We start from the raw sequence: 6,795 nt of genomic DNA, 5'->3' as shown, positions 1-6,795 counted from the left end.
CATTTCCCAGCATCAGGGTGACTAACCAGGACATCCGGAGAACTTTCTTCTTCTCTGCCCCACCCATCCTGCCCACTCCATTCTCGAGTGTCAGAGGCTGAGGCTCTGGCCCCAGCGTGAGCCCCACAGGAGGTCTTTGAGCGCTCAGGTTGCCTCACAGCCAGCATCCATGAGCATCTTTCTGTTTTCCAAGAGGGTGAGCCAAGGCTGCTCCCGTCAATGACAAAATGCTGGGACCTGGATTCACATGCAAGGAGAAACCAGGCACTGGGGGCTGAGGGTCCAGCTGCTCCTGGGCTGGGAGTCAGCAACCTCAGTGCTTTCAGGGCTCACCCTCCCTGGCCATGGGCAGTGCCCCTTGGCTTTGCGGCAATTTGAGGCAATGAAAGTTTTTATTTCCTCTGGCTGTATTTTCTAGACATATTTTAACATAGCTATAATCATACAAAATGTTAAATTTTTTGTCCTGCTTTTAAAAAGATTCTAGTTAGGTTAGATTATAAACAAGGTGGGTGGATCACCTGAGGTTGGGAGTTCAAGACCAGCCTGACCAATGTGGAGAAACCCCATCTCTACCAAAAATACAAAATTAGCCAGGCATGGTAGCATATGTCTGTAATCCCAGTTACTCGAGAGGCTGAGGCAGGCAAATCATTTGAACCCAGAAGGCAGAGGTTGCAGTGAGCTGAGATCACACCATTGGATATTAGCCTGGTCAACAAGAGAAAAACTCCATCTCAAAAAAAGTAAATAAATAAATAAAAATGCCTAATAAATACTTATTGAAAGTATAAGTATAAAAAAACTTTAATTACATTAATTATGAGATTTTAAAACTGTATTACTTGAGAGAAGAGACCAAATCTCCTCGTGATACTTTTATTAATTTAATAATAAAGATGAACATAAACATTTGTGCAATTCAGTGTTTAAAGTTTGCCAAGGTATATGTATATATTTTTCCCAGTGCTGATGCTGTGAGAAGCCCAAGCCATGGAGAGGCCCCAGGCAGGTGCTCTTGTCAACGGCCCAAGCTAAACGCCCAGCCAACACCAGCATCTGTGGCCAGCCATGTGAGTGAGCCTTTGCAGATGTCTAGTCCCGTCAAGCCCTGCAGATGTCTCCAGCACAGACAGAGCCTACAGATGTCTCCCCATGAAACCACACAGCCAAGTCCAGGCGGAAAATGTGAAAGGTGTTTCTACTAAGCCACTGAGTTTCTGGGTGATTTGTTTTACAGTAATAGAGACCGTTCAGGTTCTATCTTTTGTATTTTTTTCAGTGGGAACATGAGACTTTAGAAAAAACACAGGTGATGAAACTATGTGCTCTTTTAGCCAATATAATGGGGAAGTTTTTCTGTTGATTAAAATAATTCAGGTGGTTACAGGTAGCTTGGTGAAAATGTGGCCACAGACTCTCAGTTTGGGTCCTCTTATCTGTCTTCCACCTTCCAAGGCCAGCACACCATTCCTAAAGCCCAACCTCACACCCTGGAGTTTATCCCTCATCCCTTGAGGACCCAAAGACAAACAGCCTTGCCAATGCAGTAGTACCTTGTCTCACCTCAACTGCAAAGTGGCCATGGGGTGTTCAGCAGCAGCTGGGGAAGATGCTCCAGAAACTGGCCCTGATAGCTTTACCCTGTAACTTGACTGGGTTGCAAACACCGTGGGTGAGATAAACATGATTTCTAAGGCTCTTTTTCAGTATTGAAATTACATGTATGTCTGATCTTTTTAAAGAAAAATGTGAATTTTTTATTAAAACAATTTTCTTTTGTCCTTATAGACTGTTTGTCATATTTTGCTTCAATCAAGAGTTGGGTCAGACACAACAACTGGGCAGCTGACATGAGATCTGCACATTTGTTACTAGAAGAGCCAGAAGGCCACCCACTGTTCCTCCTAGTGAACCACTGGCAGAGCAGATATGGCTTAGAACCCAGTTTCGTGCTTGACTGCTGATATGGTTTGACTGTGTTCCACCCACATCTCATCTTCAATTTTAGCTCCCACAATTCCCACATGTTGTGGGAGGGACCTGATGGGAGGTAATTGAATCATGGGGGCAGGTTTTTCCCATGCTGTTCTCATAATAGTGAATAAGTCTCACGAGATCAGATGGTTTTATAAGGGGAAACCCCTTTCGCTTGTCTCTCATTTTCTTCTCTTGTCTGCTGCCACGTGAGACGTGCCTTTCACCTTCCATAGTGATTGTGAGGCCTCCCCAGCCACGTGGAACTGTGAGTCCATTAAACCTCTTTCTTTTGTAAATTGCCCAGCCTTGGGTATGTCTTTATCAGCAGCGTGAAAACAGACTAATACAATTACACAAAAAAGTCAATGCATCAAAACAGAAAGAAGTCCACCAGTACATTTGAAATTACATTTTATTTAAACAGGTAAAAATAAGTATATCTTTTAAAAATGAAAATGCAAAGTAAGTGAATCAATAATACAAAATGTTTATAGCAGTAATTAAAATAGAGGTAACATTTACCAGTGTGAAAATATCAGAATTCCAATCACACTTGGATCTTCAATGATTGAAGTGTGCATTCCACACAGCAGGGGCTGGTAGACTGAAGATAAATTCCTCCTCTGGATGTGCCATCCTCAGTCAAGTTCTTCCTCATCACCATTCATCAGCTCACACAGTGGGGTAGCTGCCTGCTGTGGCAATTCCACAGTTGTTCCTCCGGTCTTTGGCCATCTTTATGTAGCCATCCATGCCCTAGTTTTTACCCCAGCTGAAAGGAGAACAGGTTTTCCATTTCAGAGGAAGGATAAAGCACTTTGGGTTATTAACTTAAACAGTGTGCCAGAAGCCACAGGCTTAACATAAAGAATCAGGAGATGCCGATGTTCCTGTTCATCCCTTACAAATTCTTGAGTCAAAACCTGCATATCACTTCAATCCCAGGCCCAAAACTGTGACCTTTCACAGAACTGCAAAATCAGAAACAGAAAAAGGACAGGATGTCTTTCCAGCCAGGTATGCTTCAGAATTAAGAAAATGTTCAGAATTTAAACATGCAATGGGACAAATACCATGTTAATATCCCCAGCATGCTTGTGACAGTATCTTGATGTTACAATCAATCATTACTATTCTGTGTTCTATCTAAGGGGGATAAAGACTTCTGGGATTTCAGAAATGGGATTAAGGGCTTGCGGTATGTAAATACTGATTGCAAAAAAGGATTCCCCTTTGAATTTCAACTATAAGCCTTTCTGGCAATTTACACCTGTTCTTCACCAACCAATATTTATTGTTATCCGAGTCTGCTCCTTCATAGCCATAGCTAACCGCCAGCATAGCATGATCTAGGCCTTCAGGGTCACAACGTGGCTCAAAATAAATTCCCAAGAGAATAAAATGAAGGCTGGGTGAAAAGTTCCCAAGGACACCTGACAGTAACCCACCCTGTCACCCACAGGGAGGGAGACATCTCTAAAATCAGTGAAATGACACACAGTCCAGATCGGGCTTAACGAGATCTATTGTTATCAAAGCTAGGGAATTAGGCTCTCATCCACAACTAGCAGAAATAGAAATTAGCATAAGTCCTTCATAAAACAACTTTCCTACAGGCATAAAAGACCACTCATTTTAAGCTTGTACTTCTACTCTAGAATATCAATCTTAAAAATAGCACAGAACACCAAAATCCTTGAATCAAAAGGCTCTTTTCAGATTTAATCACAGAAGTAAAAATCTTTCTAAAAATTCTAAGAATACAGCAATTAGAGAATATTTAAGTAAATTAAACTATACTATAAATAACATAGCTATTTATAAAAAGTTATGAAATACACATATTCATGGAGATATGCTCAAAGTAATATCAAACAGAAGCATTGGGTATGATTATTGCATGTATAGAGTCCATCATGCTGGTGTGCCATGGTGGTTTACTATTTTTCTGCAATAATTTCTATGAAGAAAGATGCTTACCTTTTTTATAGAACTGGAAGGAGAAATGGCTTGCATCAACAGCAACAGAGACGGGCCCCACAGTTGCCACTGCCTTCGCCACGGCCTTCTCCCATGAAGGGATGTCCACAAAGCCAGTGTCATTAGCAACAGAGTACTTGGGATGGTACCTACAGGTTTTAACCTTTTAAAGGTCAAGAGGGAAGCGATTTGATTACTACCATCCTTCTCCCAGGGAATGTGAGTCAGAACCACAATACTCAGCAGTTTGCAGCATAGAATTTCCAAGTCAACACTGTCACAAATCATCCAAGGAAGTGAAATGTTGTTATTAATAGTTAATTTGAAACTGAAAATTAGCTCAGTTCTCTTCAGCAAGACCCCTAGGTTTACTTTCCATAAGACGTTTTTCGCAATGGAGACATCTGTATTATGTGTAGAATGGTTTGTATATTCTCCATGTTACACAGAAGCAAGAACAGCTGCATGTTAACCATGCAATCCCAGAACTCTGCAAAGGCCATCATTTATAACAGACAGTTTGCAGATAGAGATTCCACCATCTAAAATGGGAAATCTGAAAAGTGTGTGTTATCTCTGAAAGTGTCCCAGTAAAACAAGGCAGGAACGGCGTCAAGAAAAGGAGCTCCATTTACCTTTCCTTCATATGGATAGGATGCCTCAGAGTCCAGGCCTCTGTTCTCCTGAACGTACCAGAAGGAATTATCCATGAAACCACCGTTGCAGCCCTCGTTGCCTTGAGGCCAAGAGCAGTCTACCAGATTCTGCTCACTCAGTGAAATAAGTTTGCCTGTTTTCCAGAACATCTGCCCTTCCAGAGCACCAGTTGCACTAAAAGCCCAACAAGAGCCACACATACCCTGAAAAGAGAATAAAAAGGCTGATACCCACAAACACACACACACACAGAGCAAGACTTTTAACAACAGCTCATATATCTAAATAATCCTTTAAAAAGTGAATGCATGCTGCTGCACACTCTACCACAGCACAAATGTCAATTGCTTCTTGGCTTTCCTGGGGTGATAGGAAGTTTGAACCTAACACAGTCTCACCTGATTCTTCACAGGAGTCATGTAGCCTTTCTCTCCCCAGTCCACAGATGTGGGGATCTCAAGAAGAAGACGTTCCTGGAACTCCTTCCCCTTCATGTGCTTCTGGTATTGAAAACCATTCATCACCTGCCTAAATTCTTCATTGGTCTTCAAGCAAAAGTAAATAAAATGTCAAAAAGCAAGAGATTAATTTGGTAAAGAACTGAGGAGGAGAAGCACAGAGTTTGGCAGTCCACAGCGTACTTACCATGTCTCCAAAGACGTTCATGGCCATTGTGAAGTTGTGTTTCCCTTGACTGTATTCTTGATTGTGCTGCTCAATCATCTCCATGTTCTTCTCCCACACTGCTCTCCTCCATCATTCTTCATTCTAAAGGAAAACATGTAACTGATGCTTTTTTTTTTTTTTTGAGACGGAGTCTTGCTCTGTTGCCCAGGCTGGAGTGCAGTGGTGCGATCTCAGCTCACTGCAAGTGCCGCCTCCTGGGTTCACGCCATTCTCCTGCCTCAGCCTCCCGAGTAGCTGAGACTACAGGTGCCCGCCACCACACCCAGTTAATTTTTTGTATTTTTTTTTTTTTAGTGGAGACGGGGTTTAACCATGTTAGCCAGGATGGTCTCGATCTCCTGACATCTTGATCCGCCCGCCTCAGCCTCCCCAAGTAAACCCCAAGCTGGGATTACAGGCGTGAGCTACCGCGCCTGGCCAATGCTCTTCATTTCTAATTAAAACCCAACATATGCTAACCAAGTGAATCTTCAGACAGAGATGTAAGAGTAATCATGGCCAGGGAAGGCTTGACACCTCTGGGAGATGTTCTCCAAGCTCAGACACAACAAGGGTGTATTCCCATATCATGTTCATAATCAGTGCTGTTAAGTTATTGCATTAGGTTATTGGTAAGAGCTGGCCTCTAGAAGCTACTCTCCAGGCATATGATCCCAATAGCAAGGCCCATCTCTCTGGGGTTCCCCGGACAGTTTCAGATGCCACCAACCATGCCATATAATTTCTTACGCTTTGCTTTCCACTTGGTCCATTGTGCATCTAAACTGTGGTCACGTGTTAGAGCAACTGAGGCAATTCCCAGGCAAAAGGCAGCCAGGAGGAATGAAGGATTCATGTTTCAAAAATCTAGGAAGGGAAAAGAAATGAGGATCTGATTAGACCCATCCTAAAAAGGCATTTTACTGCTACCTGAGAAACTAGGGCCACCATGGTAGAATAAAAATATTTAAATTATTCTTCCAAGCATTTACATAAGGACTGTGGAAGAGGCTGGAGAAATACAGGGCAAGTGGAGATACTGGATGGAACCACCAAAATGAAAAGCAGCCTGTCCAGAGCTGTAGGTGCTGAAACAGTTTTATGGGACGATAACTTAGGCTATGAAAAGGATAGGAAGGTACCTTATGGGCGAGAAGCTTAAGGCAACAACCGGGAAACTAGGAAACCATTGGCCCAGGTTTTGTACCAAGTGGGCTCAGGTCATCCAGGCAAAACCTCATTAATGAAGACATCCAATTTCAAGAAGGGACAAAGGGATCCCCAGTAATTGGGAAGTCACTTCGCACCTTGTTCTTGGCTAATACACAGCAGAAGGTGAAGTATATTTTCCAAACGCCCCTTGTAATGAAACAGGTCTTGAATGTCTTCCCAGGAGAAACTGAGGAGAGCACCTACCTACCGCCGCTCCCGCAGTCCTGCAGTCCTGCAGGTGGGCCAGTCCTGCCAGCACTCCAACTCCCCTCACAGAGCATAAACTGAATCAGGTGGCCG

General features: G+C 43.0%; 1 pseudogene; it reads right to left on the bottom strand.

Moving 5' to 3' along the window:
• Positions 1 to 2,507: 2,507 nt before the first annotated feature.
• LOC119627905 (procathepsin L-like) lies at positions 2,508 to 6,139 on the bottom strand (annotated as a pseudogene).
• Between the last annotated feature and the right edge of the window lie 656 nt (positions 6,140 to 6,795).

Source organism: Chlorocebus sabaeus, chromosome 9, assembly GCF_047675955.1.
Source record: "Chlorocebus sabaeus isolate Y175 chromosome 9, mChlSab1.0.hap1, whole genome shotgun sequence".
NCBI classification, from domain to species: domain Eukaryota; kingdom Metazoa; phylum Chordata; class Mammalia; order Primates; family Cercopithecidae; genus Chlorocebus; species Chlorocebus sabaeus.
The sequence above is the reverse complement of the archived record's forward strand: the minus strand, read 5'-3'. Positions and strand labels throughout refer to the sequence as shown.